General features: G+C 41.7%; 1 non-coding gene across 1 annotated transcript; it reads right to left on the bottom strand.

The window, feature by feature from the left end:
* Positions 1-799: 799 nt before the first annotated feature.
* On the bottom strand, positions 800-913 carry LOC140288100 (U5 spliceosomal RNA). Its single transcript, XR_011911999.1, has one exon. It is a non-coding gene; the product is annotated as a U5 spliceosomal RNA (small nuclear RNA).
* Positions 914-13,348: the final 12,435 nt, after the last annotated feature.

The following is a 13,348-nucleotide window of genomic DNA, read 5'->3' as shown; positions in this document are numbered from 1 at the left end:
TTTCTCATAATACAAAGTTTGTTGTTTATTGTTGAAACTTCATCAGAAGTGAAGAAATAAATGAATGCCTATCAACAAATTGACCTTCTGTTGACCTTCGGGGAGGTGAGTATCTTCACTAGACTCACCTGTCTGCTCTTCCTCCTCATTTAGCGTAGCTCCACCCTCTGCCTGTGAATTCTCACAGACTTCAACACTGAGTGGTGAGGCCTCTACAGGCCCCTCCCCTTTTTGCTCCTCACTTCCAATCCAAGCTTTTGGCGGGAAGTTTGAATTTATTGGGTCAACCTCTTCACTTTGTTCACCAACTGCCACCTTTGGTCCTTCTCTTTGTTGGCTTGACTGTGGCTTTACCGTCTTTAATTTGTTGGCAAAAGATTTAGGGCAATCTCTGAAGAGGTGATTTAATTCTCCACAGAGATTACATTTCCTGCCATTTGGACACTCTCCAAAAGTTTGCCCAATTTCTCTGCTCTTCCCACATAACACCTTGGTACAAGCCTCAACCAGGTGCCCATGCTCACCACACTTGCGGCAGAACTTGGGCTGCCCCTGGTAGTGGATGTAACCTCGGTTTTCAAGGTGGCCAGAGTGTCGCCCACCCGCTGCACTGAGCACTCTTCAGCCCTTTTAAATGGTATAACTTTGCACTCCCGCACGCTCCAGCAAGCACCATTCAAGCAACAACTTTGCACTCCAGCTTCGAACATCGGCACAGTCGCAAATAGTAAGGCGACTCTACTCAGAGAAGTCACTCTGCACAGTAAGAAGATTTCTTTTGCACAGACAGAAAGGGCTTCACCCGCAAAGGTAAAGCCTGCCAAAAATAGAAACAACTCATTAGTGCTGCTCTCCACAGAAATCTTTAGTAAAAGGCGAAAGACTTGTACGTTATGAAGAGAAACCAGAGTACGATTATCCGTCACTGCGGGAGCAGGGCATCAGGCTTGTTGGCATAGCCACCTTCCCCATGGTGAGCTTTGCTTGGTTGAGACGCTTGCTCCCCCCCCTTGCTCCTCGGCTGACCAAGTAGGAACAATCGGGCCCTATTCGATGGCTGCCTTGTCTTTTACTCTGTGCAAAAGACAAGGCAGCAACAAAAACACCACGAGAATCCCGTATTGAGGCTTTGTTCTGACCGCTCATTCGGGGTCGCGTTTCTTTCAAGCAATTCTCCTGGTTAGCCCACACTCGGCTCGCTCCCATAGCCGTGTTAAAGTCTACTTCGCATTCACTCTCTTTTCTCAGCAGACTCTTGGGATTTTATCTATAAAATGAATTCCTTCACTCAAACTATGTGAAAACTGCTTTGTCCTTAATATTTACCATGTCTAGAAAGATTTAAACAAAAAAAACAACGTTGTACTTTGCAGTAAAAGAAAGAGCAAATCTAAAGTTTCAGGAATCCGAGAATAAGCTTACTTTCATGAGTTCTTCACGATTTCGGATTTTGCTATAAAATGAATTCCTTCACTCAAACTAAATTAAAACTGCTAAACCGCTAATCTGTTATATGTAAGGCAGATGTCAAATTCACCGAAATAGGATCAAAGGGTATTCGGCCAATCGAGCTGTAGCAGCTTCGGTAAAAGAGTATAAGTTGAAGAGTTTGTGAATAAAGGTGTGCGCACACATAGTGTGCTGTACGAAAATAGGCAGGGAGCAATGCCGGCTGGGGTATATGTTCTTGTATGTTGTCTGACTGTTTGATTTGAATGTGTTGTGTAAGTGTCCTGTTGAATGTTACATGTTTGGGCTTTGACACGCTTCACTGTGGTTGTTAACTGTGTGGTGTGTCCTGAAATGTTATATGTTTGGGCTGTGTGACATGCTTAATGCTTGTCAGTAGCTACCCACTTATTCATATATAGCAACTGACAACATAAGAAGTCCGGACATACTTTGATAGTAGTTGTAGAAGTATCCTTATTGATAATAGATCACTAATTCATAGTGATAGAACAGTAGATGAACAGGTGCTTGCACATGTCTCACGAAAATAAAATGGGTGTATGATTGCTGACGGCAGAGCAATACTGCCAAACTTATGAGTTCTTGTGGCAAACTTGATTCAGTGTCTTGACGTGTATACGCTGTTTCGCTAACTTGATTGTCACAAGAAACAAAGTGTGTTTGATAAGATCCGACCATTTTATTACGGGAGGATCAGTATGTATGGATTCTGATGTGACTGATAAACCCATTCGTATCTTAAGCATAATCTAATACGTGAGACAACGCCCTGGCACACGATAAAAAAAAAAGAGAGAGAGCGGTTTTGTGTCCCCACAGTCCATAATGTAGAAAAGAGAGAAAAAAGCCTTTCTGATTTGGTGTGTGTGCTCATAGTGCAGAGTGTAGAGAAAAGAAAGCCGTTTTGGTGTCACGGGTGTTGTGACTTACACACACACATTTCTAAATTGAGAAAGGAAATTATTTTAGAGGAAGCAGTAGAGTTTAGATCCCACATTTGTTGATAGGCATTCATTTATTTCTTCACTTCTGATGAAGTTTCAACAATAAACAACAAACTTTGTATTATGAGAAAGAACCAGACTCATTCTTCAGGAATCCGAAAATAAGCTCTATTTTATGAGTTATGCACGAATTCGGATTCTCCTATAAAACGAATTCATTAACTCAAACCAAGTTAAGACTGCTTTGTCCTTCATATTTATTCATGTCTAATCAAGTTTCAACGATAAACAACGTTGTACTTTGTAGAATGAGAAAGAACTTCTTCAGCAATAAGCATCTCTCGACATATGACGAAATACAGATTTTGCTATAAAATTAATTCCTTCTATCAGCCTGACTTAAAACTGTTTGTCCTCCTTATTTATCCACTTCAAATCAAGTTTCAACAATTAAAAAAAATTTGTAGTTTGAGAAAGAACAACTTAATCTTCAGCAATCAGTATAAAAAGAAGTGCAAATGCCAACCATACATACCTAAAAGGTGGAGCGGAAGTATTCAGCTGCAAGTAGGTGTGAATGTTCGACCATAATTTGTAAAAAGCGGGTAAGAAAAGGTTCGAATGCCCGACTATATATTAACAAAAGCGGGAGGAGAGGTCTTCGGATGAGAGTGGGTGAGAATTTCCAACCATAATCTATAAAATACGGTGAAAAAAAATATGTGAATGCCTCATAGAACACTAAAAGCGGAAGTGTTCGGCTGCAAGAAGGTGTGAATGTCCGACTATATTTGGTGAAAAGCAGGTGAAGCAAGGTCTGAATGCCCAACCTTACATCATCAAAAGCGAGATCAGAGGTGTTTGGCTGCAAGAAGGCCATAGTTTGCCAAAAGCGGGTAAGGTGCGAATGACCGACTAAATATCAACAAAAGTGGGGGCGGAGGTCTTCGGATGCAAGTGGGTGTGAATATCCCACCATACAAGTATGGTGGAGAGGAAGCTGTGAATGGCCGACCATAGTAAAAGGCGGGTGAGAGAAGGTGCGAATGTCAAACCATACATAATCAAAACAGGGAGCAGAGGTGTTCTGCTGTAAGAAGGTGTGAATGTCCAACCATAGTTGGTAAAAAGCGGGTAAGAAAAGGTTAAATTACCCGACTGTACACAATCAAAAGAGGGAGCGGAGTTGTTCAGCTAAGAGAAGGTGTGAAAGTCTGACCTTGGTTTGTAAAAAGCGGGTAAGAAAAGGTTCGTATGCCCGAATATACACCATCAAAAGCGGAAGCGGAGGTGTTCGGCTGCAAGATATTGTGAACGTCCGACCAAAGTTTGTAAAAAGCAGTTAAGAAAAGGTTCGAATATCTAACCAAACATAATCAAAAGCGGGAGCAGAGCTGTTCGACTGGAAGTAGGTGTGAATGTCAGATCATAATTAGCAAAAAGCTGATGAGAAAGGGTGAGAATGCCCGACTATACACCATCAAATGCGGTAGCGGAGTTGTTCGGCTGTGAGTAGGTGTGAATCTCCAACCATAATTGCTGAAAAATGTGTTAGAAAAGGTAAAAATGCCGGTCCATACATAATCAAAATCGGGAGAGGTGGTGTTCAGCTGCAAGAAGGTCTAAATGTCCATCAATAATTGCTAGAAAACATGAAAGAAAATTTTCGAAAATCAAACCACACATGATCATAAGTGGGAGGGGAGGTGTTCAGCTGCAAGAAGGTGTGAATGTCCACCCATAATACCTGAAAAATGGGTAAAAAAAAGGTGCGAATGCCCAACCATACATCATCAAAAGCAGGAGTGCATGTGTTCGGCTACAAGAAGGTGTGAACGTCCAACCAAAGTTTGTAAAAAGCAGTTAAGAAAAGGTTCGAATATCCAACCATACATAATCAAAAGCGGGAGCAGAGCTGTTCGACTGCAAGTAGGTGTGAATGTCAGATCATAATTTGCAAAAAGCTGATGAGAAAGGGTGAGAATGCCCGACTATACACCATCAAATGCGGTAGCGGAGTTGTTCGGCTGTGAGTAGGTGTGAATCTCCGACCATAATTGCTGAAAAATGTGTTAGAAAAGGTAAAAATGCCGGTCCATACATAATCAAAATCGGGAGAGGTGGTGTTCAGCTGCAAGAAGGTCTAAATGTCCATCAATAATTGCTAGAAAACATGAAAGAAAATTTTCGAAAATCAAACCACACATGATCATAAGTGGGAGAGGAGGTGTTCAGCTGCAAGAAGGTGTGAATGTCCACCCATAATACCTGAATAATGGGTAAAAAAAAGGTGCGAATGCCCAACCATACATCATCAAAAGCAGGAGTGCATGTGTTCGGCTACAAGAAGGTGTGAACGTCCAACCAAAGTTTGTAAAAAGCAGTTAAGAAAAGGTTCGAATATCCAACCATACATAATCAAAAGCGGGAGCAGAGCTGTTCGACTGCAAGTAGGTGTGAATGTCAGATCATAATTTGCAAAAAGCTGATGAGAAAGGGTGAGAATGCCCGACTATACACCATCAAATGCGGGAGCGGAGTTGTTCGGCTGTGAGTAGGTGTGAATCTCCGACCATAATTGCTGAAAAATGTGTTAGAAAAGGTAAGAATGCCGGTCCATACATCATCAAAAGCGAGAGAGGTTGTGTTCGGCTGCAAGTAGGTGTGAATGTCCAGCCATAATTACTCACAAACGGGTAAGAAAAGGTAGTATTGCCAGACCATATATGATCAAAACAGGGAGCGGAGGTGGTTCAGCTGCAAGAAGGTTTGAATGTCCGACTAAAGTTCAAATATATTAACAAAAGCGGGAGGAGAGGTCTTCGGATGAGAGTGGTTGAAAATTTCCAACCATAATGTATAAAATGCGGTGAAAAAAAGGTGTGATAGAACACTAAAAGGTGGAGCGGAAGTGTTCGGCTGCAAGAAGGTGTGACTGTCCGACTATATTTGGTGAAAAGCAGGTGAAGCAAGGTCTGAATGCCCAACCTTACATCATCAAAAGCGAGATCAGAGGTGTTTGGCTGCAAGAAGGCCATAGTTTGCCAAAAGCGGGTAAGGTGCGAATGTCCGACTAAATATCAACAAAATTTGGGGCGGAGGTCTTCGGATGCAAGTTGGTGTGAATGTCCGACTATATTTGGTGAAAAGCAGGTGAAGCAAGGTCTGAATGCCCAACCTTACATCATCAAAAGCGAGATCAGAGGTGTTTGGCTGCAAGAAGGCCATAGTTTGCCAAAAGCGGGTAAGGTGCGAATGACCGACTAAATATCAACAAAAGTGGGGGCGGAGGTCTTCGGATGCAGGTGGGTGTGAATATCCCACCATACAAGTATGGTGGAGAGGAAGCTGTGAATGGCCGACCATAGTAAAAGGCGGGTGAGAGAAGGTGCGAATGTCAAACCATACATAATCAAAACAGGGAGCGGAGGTGTTCTGCTGTAAGAAGGTGTGAATGTCCAACCATAGTTGGTAAAAAGCGGGTAAGAAAAGGTTAAAATACCCTACTGTACACAATCAATAGCGGGAGCGGAGTTGTTCGGCTACTAAAAGGTGTGAAAGTCCGACCATGGTTTGTAAAAAGCGGGTAAGAAAAGGTGCGAATACCCGACAATGTATGATCAAAAGAGGGAGTGGAGGTTTTCGGCTGCAAGAAGGTCTGAATGTCCAACCATAATTTGTAAAAACCGGGGAAGAAAAGGCTCGAAAGCCCGACTATACACCATCAAAAGTGGGAGCGGAGGTGTTCAGCTGCAAGACGGTCTGAATGTCCATTAATAATTGCTAGAAAACATGAAAGAAAATTTTCGAATATCAAACTGCACATGATCATAAGCGGGAGAGGAGGTGTTCAGCTGCAAGAAGGTGTGAATGTCTACCCATAATTACTGAAAAATGGGTAAGAAAAGGTGCGAATGCCTAACCATACATCATCAAAAGAGGGAGCGGAGGTGTTCCGCTGTAAGACGGTGTGAATGTCTGACCATAGATGGTAAAAAGCGGGTAAGAAAAGGTTAAATTACCCGACTGTACACAATCAAAAGAGGGAGCGGAGTTGTTCAGCTAAGAGAAGGTGTGAAAGTCCGACCTTGGTTTGTAAAAAGCGGGTAAGAAAAGGTTCGTATGCCCGAATATACACCATCAAAAGCGGGAGCGGAGGTGTTCGGCTGCAAGATATTGTGAACGTCCGACCAAAGTTTGTAAAAAGCAGTTAAGAAAAGGTTTGAATATCTAACCAAACATAATCAAAAGCGGGAGCAGAGCTGTTCGACTGGAAGTAGGTGTGAATGTCAGATCATAATTTGCAAAAAGCTGATGAGAAAGGGTGAGAATGCCCGACTATACACCATCAAATGCGGTAGCGGAGTTGTTCGGCTGTGAGTAGGTGTGAATCTCCAACCATAATTGCTGAAAAATGTGTTAGAAAAGGTAAAAATGCCGGTCCATACATCATCAAAATTGGGAGAGGTGGTGTTCAGCTGCAAGAAGGTCTAAATGTCCATCAATAATTGCTAGAAAACATGAAAGAAAATTTTCGAAAATCAAACCACACATGATCATAAGTGGGAGGGGAGGTGTTCAGGTGCAAGAAGGTGTGAATGTCCACCCATAATACCTGAAAAATGGGTAAAAAAAAGGTGCGAATGCCCAACCATACATCATCAAAAGCAGGAGTGCATGTGTTCGGCTACAAGAAGGTGTGAACGTCCAACCAAAGTTTGTAAAAAGCAGTTAAGAAAAGGTTCGAATATCCAACCATACATAATCAAAAGCGGGAGCAGAGCTGTTCGACTGCAAGTAGGTGTGAATGTCAGATCATAATTTGCAAAAAGCTGATGAGAAAGGGTGAGAATGCCCGACTATACACCATCAAATGCGGTAGCGGAGTTGTTCAGCTGTGAGTAGGTGTGAATCTCCGACCATAATTGCTGAAAAATGTGTTAGAAAAGGTAAAAATGCCGGTCCATACATAATCAAAATCGGGAGAGGTGGTGTTCAGCTGCAAGAAGGTCTAAATGTCCATCAATAATTGCTAGAAAACATGAAAGAAAATTTTCGAAAATCAAACCACACATGATCATAAGTGGGAGAGGAGGTGTTCAGCTGCAAGAAGGTGTGAATGTCCACCCATAATACCTGAAAAATGGGTAAAAAAAAGGTGCGAATGCCCAACCATACATCATCAAAAGCAGGAGTGCATGTGTTCGGCTACAAGAAGGTGTGAACGTCCAACCAAAGTTTGTAAAAAGCAGTTAAGAAAAGGTTCGAATATCTAACCAAACATAATCAAAAGCGGGAGCAGAGCTGTTCGACTGCAAGTAGGTGTGAATGTCAGATCATAATTTGCAAAAAGCTGATGAGAAAGGGTGAAAATGCCCGACTATACACCATCAAATGCGGGAGCGGAGTTGTTCGGCTGTGAGTAGGTGTGAATATCCAACCATAATTGCTGAAAAATGTGTTAGAAAAGGTAAGAATGCCGGTCCATACATCATCAAAAGCGAGAGACGTTGTGTTCGGCTGCAAGTAGGTGTGACTGTTCGACTAAAGTTTGTAAAAAGTGGGTAAGACAAGGTGCGAATGCCTGACAATGTATGATCAAAAGCGGGAGCGGAGGTGTTCAGCTGCAAGAAGGTCTACATGTCCATCAATAATTGCTAGAAAACATGAAAGAAACTTTTCGAAAATCAAACCACACATGATCATAAGTGGGATAGGAGGTGTTCAGCTGCAAGGTGTGAATGTCCACCCATAATTCCTGAAAAATGGGCAAAAAAAAGGTGTGAATGCCCAACCATACATCATCAAAAGCAGGAGTGGAAGTGTTCGGCTACAAGAAGGTGTGAACGTCCAACCAAAATATGTAAAAAGCAGTTAAGAAAAGGTTCGAATATCCAACCAAACATAATCAAAAGCGGGAGCAGAGCTTTTCGACTGCAAGTAGGTGTGAATGTCAGATCATAATTTGCAAAAAGCTGATGAGAAAGGGTGAGAATGCCCGACTATACATCATCAAATGCGGGAGCGGAGTTGTTCGGCTGTGAGTAGGTGTGAATCTCCGACCATAATTGCTGAAAAATGTGTTAGAAAAGGTAAAAATGCCGGTCCATACATCATCAAAAGCGAGAGAGGTTGTGTTCGGCTGCAAGTAGGTGTGAATGTCCAGCCATAATTACTCACAAACGGGTAAGAAAAGGTAGTATTGCCAGACCATATATGATCAAAACAGGGAGCGGAGGTGGTTCAGCTGCAAGAAGGTTTGAATGTCCGACTAAAGTTAAAATATATTAAAGAAAGCGGGAGGAGAGGTCTTCGGATGAGAGTGGTTGAAAATTTCCGACCATAATGTATAAAATGCGGTGAAAAAAAGGTGTGATAGAACACTAAAAGGTGGAGCGGAAGTGTTCGGCTGCAAGAAGGTGTGAATGTCCGACTATATTTGGTGAAAAGCAGGTGAAGCAAGGTCTGAATGCCCAACCTTACATCATCAAAAGCGAGATCAGAGGTGTTTGGCTGCAAGAAGGCCATAGTTTGCCAAAAGCGGGTAAGGTGCGAATGTCCGACTAAATATCAACAAAATTTGGGGCGGAGGTCTTCGGATATAAGTGGGTGTGAATATCCCACCATACAAGTATGGTGGAGAGGAAGCTGTGAATAGCCGACCATAGTTTGGAAAAAGCGGGTAAGAAAAGGTTTGAATGCCCGAACATACACCATCAAAAGAGGGAGCGGAGGTGTTCCGCTGTACGAAGGTGTGAATGTCCGACCATAGTTGGTAAAAAGCGGGTAAGAAAAGGTTAAAATACCCGACTGTACACAATCAATAGCGGGAGCGGATGTGTTCGGCTACAAGAAGGTGTGAAAGTCCGACCATGGTTTGTAAAAAGCGGGTAAGAAAAGGTGCGAATGTCCGACAATGTATGATCAAAAGAGAGAGCGGAGGTTTTCGGATACAAGAAGGTTTTAATGTCCGACCATAGTTTGTAAAAAGCGGGTAAGAAAAGCTTCGAATGCCCGACTATACACCATCAAAAGCGGGAGCAGAGGTGTTCCGCTGTAAGACGGTGTGAATGTCCGACCATAGTTGGTAAAAAGCGGGTAAGAAAAGGTTAAAATACCCGACTGTACACAATCAATAGCGGGAGCGGAGTTGTTCGGCTACAAGAAGGTGTGAAAGTCCGACCATGGTTTGTAAAAAGCAGTTAAGAAAAGGTTCGAATATCCAACCAAACATAATCAAAAGCGGGAGCAGAGCTGTTCGACTGCAAGTAGGTGTGAATGTCCAGCCATAATTACTCACAAACGGGGGAAGAAAAGGTAGTATTGCCAGACCATACATGATCAAAACAGGGAGCGGAGGTTCAGCTGCAAGGTGTGAATATCTGACTATAGTTTGTAAAAAGCGGGTAAGACAAGGTGCGAATGCCCAACAATGTATGATCAAAAGAGGGAGCGGAGGTGTTCGGCTGCAAGGTCTGAATGCCCAACCATAATTTGTAAAAACCGGGTAAGAAAAGGCTCGAAAGCCCGACTATACATCATCAAAAGCGGGAGCGGAGGTTTTCAGCTGCAAGAAGGTGTGAATGTTCGACTAAAATTTGTAAAAAGCTGGTAAGACAAGGAGCGATGTCCCGACATTGTATGATCAAAAGCGGGAGCGGAGGTGTCCAGCTGTGAGTAGGTGTGAATGTCCGACCATAATTGCTGAAAAATGTGTTAGAAAAGGTAAGAATACTGGACCATACATCATCAAAAGCGGGAGAGGTGGTGTTCGGCTGCAAGAAGGTGTGAAAGTCCGACAATGGTTTGTAAAAAGCGGGTAAAAAAAGGTTCGAATGCCCGAATATACATCATCAAAAGCGGAAGTGGAGGTGTTCGGATGCAAGAAGGTGTGAACGTCCGACCAAAGTTTGTAAAAAGCAGTGAAAAGCGAGAAAAAGCATTTCGTGAGTTCTGCATGATTTGGGATTTTGCTTATAAAATGCATTACTTCACTCAAACTATGTTAAAACTGATTTGTCCTTCATATTTACCATGTCTAGAAATATTTAAACAAAAAAACAACGTTGTACTTTGCAGTAAAAGAAAGAGCAAATCTAAAGTTTCAGGAATCCGAGAATAAGCTTACTTTCATGAGTTCTGCACGATTTCGGATTTGGCTATAAAATGAATTGCTTTGCTCAAACCAAGTTAAAACTGCTTTGTCCTTCCATATTCATCAATGTCTAGATCGACCTCAACAAAGAAAAACATTGGACTTTGCAGTAGAAGAAGTTGAAATCCATCTACACATTGATAAATATGAAGGACAAAGCAGTTCCCACTTGCCCATAAGAAAATAAGCTTATTCTCGGATTCCTGATCCTTCAGTGTTGCTCTTTCTTCTACTGCAAAATACAATGTTGTTCTTTGTTGAAGTCGATCTAGACATTGATAAATATGAAGGAAAAAGCAGTTTTAACTTGGTTTGAGTGAATGAATTCATTTTATACATAAAATCCGAAATCGTGCAGAACTCATGAAAATAAACTTATTCTCGGATTCCTAAAACTTTTGATTGGCTCTTTCTTTTACTGCAAAGTACAACGTTGTTTTTTTGTTTAAATCTATCGAGACATTGATAAATAGGAAGGTAAAAGCCGTTTTAACATAGTTTGAGTGAAGGAATTGATTTTATAGATAAAATCCCAAATCATGCAGAACGTATGAAAATAAGCTTATTCTCGGATTCCTGATCCTTCAGTTTTGCTCTTTCTTCTACTGCAAAATACAATGTTGTTCTTTGTTGAAGTCGATCTAGACATTGATAAATATGAAGGAAAAAGCAGTTTTAACTTGGTTTGAGTGAATGAATTCATTTTATACATAAAATCCGAAATCGTGCAGAACTCATGTAAATAAGCTTATTCTCGGATTCCTAAAACTTTTGATTTGCTCTTTCTTTTATTGCAAAGTACAACGTTGTTTTTTTGTTTAAATCTATCGAGACATTGATATATATGAAGGTAAAAGCCGTTTTAACATAGTTTGAGTGAAGGAATTAATTTTATAGATAAAATCCCAAATCATGCAGAACTCCTCAAAAGGGGCGTGTGTGGCTCTTTCTCATTCAGGGTAATATGAGGAAGTTTATGCTTGAAATATATGTAGAAATGGGTACATATGAAGGACAAAGCAGTGTTAACTTAGTTTGCGTGAAGAAATTCATTTTATACATAAAATCCGAAATCGTGCAGAACTCATGAAAATAAGCTTATTTTCGGATTCCTAAAACTTTTGATTTGCACTTTCTTTTACTGCAAAGTACAACGATGTTTTTTGTTGAAATCTATCTAGACATTGATAAATACCAGCCGAAACTCTGCTGCCGCTTTTGATAATTTATGGTTGGGCATTCTTACCTTTTCTTACCCGCTTTTTACAAATTATGATCTTACATTCACACCTACTTGCAGTCGAACACCTTCTCATCCACTTATGATCATGTGCGGTTGGGCTTTCGCACCTTTTCTTACCCATTTTTCAGTAATTATGGGTGGACATTATTCAGACCTTCTTGCAGCCGAAAACCTCCGCTCCTCTTTTGATCATACATTGTCGGGCATTGACACCTTGTCTTACCCGCTTTTTACAAACTTTAGTCGGACATTCAAACCTTCTTGCAGCTGAACCGCCTCCGCTCCCTGTTTTGATCATATATGGTCTGGTAATAGTACCTTTTCTTACCTGTTTGTGAGTAATTATGGCTGGACATTCACACCTTCTTGCAGCCGAACACAACCTCTCCCGCTTTTGATGATATATGGTCCGGCATTCTTACCTTTTCTAACACATTTTTCAGCAATTATGGTCGGACATTCACACCTACTCACAGACGAACACCTCCGCTCCCACATTTGATAGTGTATAGTCGGGCATTCTCACCCTTTCTCATCAGCTTTTTGCAAATTATGATCTGATATTCACACCTACTTGAAGTCGAACAGCTCTGCTCCCGCTTTTGATTATGTTTGGTTGGATATTCGAACATTTTCTTAATGCTTTTTACAAACTTTGGTTGGACGTTCACACCGTCTTGCAGCCGAACACCTCCGCTTCCGCTTTTGATGATGTATAGTCGGGCATTCGAGCCTTTTCTTACCCACCTATTACTTACTATGGTTGGACATTCAAACCTTCTTGTAGCCGAACACATCCGCTCCTGCTTTTGATGATGTATGATTTGGCATTCGCACCTTTTCTTACCCATTTTTCAGTAATTATTGGTCGGACATTCAGACCTTCTTGCACCTGAACACCTCTGCTCCCGCTTTTGATGGTGTATAGTCGGGCTTTCGAGCCTTTTCTTCCCCGATTTTTACAAATTATGGTTGGACATTCAGACCTTGCAGCCGAAAACCTCTTTTGATCATACATTGTCGGGCATTCGCCCCTTGTCTTACACGGTTTTTACAAACTTTAGTCAGACATTCACACCTTGCAGCTGAACCACCTCCATTCCCTGTTTTGATCATGTGTGGTCTGGAAATACTACCTTTTCTTCCCCCGTTTGTGAGTAATTATGGCTGGACATTCACACCTACTTGCAGCCGAAAAACCACCTCTCCCGCTTTTGATGATGTATTGTCCGGCATTCTAGTCTTTTCTATCACATTTTTCAGCAATTATGATCTGACATTCACACCTACTTGCAGTCGAACAGCTCTGCTCCCGCTTTTGATTATGTTCGGTTGGATATTCAAACCTTTTCTTAACTGCTTTTTACAAACTTTGGTCGGACGTTCACACCTTCTTGCAGCCGAACACCCCCGCTTCCGCTTTTGATGGTATATATTCGGGTATTCTAACCTTCTCTTACCCACTTTTTACAAACCATGGTTGGACTTTCATACCTTCTTGTAGCTGAACAACTCCACTCCTGCTTTTGATGA

The sequence above is a fragment of the Leuresthes tenuis genome, unplaced genomic scaffold (assembly GCF_036924035.1).
Source record: "Leuresthes tenuis unplaced genomic scaffold, fLeuTen1.0.hap1 SCAF_220, whole genome shotgun sequence".
NCBI classification, from domain to species: Eukaryota; Metazoa; Chordata; class Actinopteri; order Atheriniformes; family Atherinopsidae; genus Leuresthes; species Leuresthes tenuis.
The sequence above is the reverse complement of the archived record's forward strand: the minus strand, read 5'-3'. Positions and strand labels throughout refer to the sequence as shown.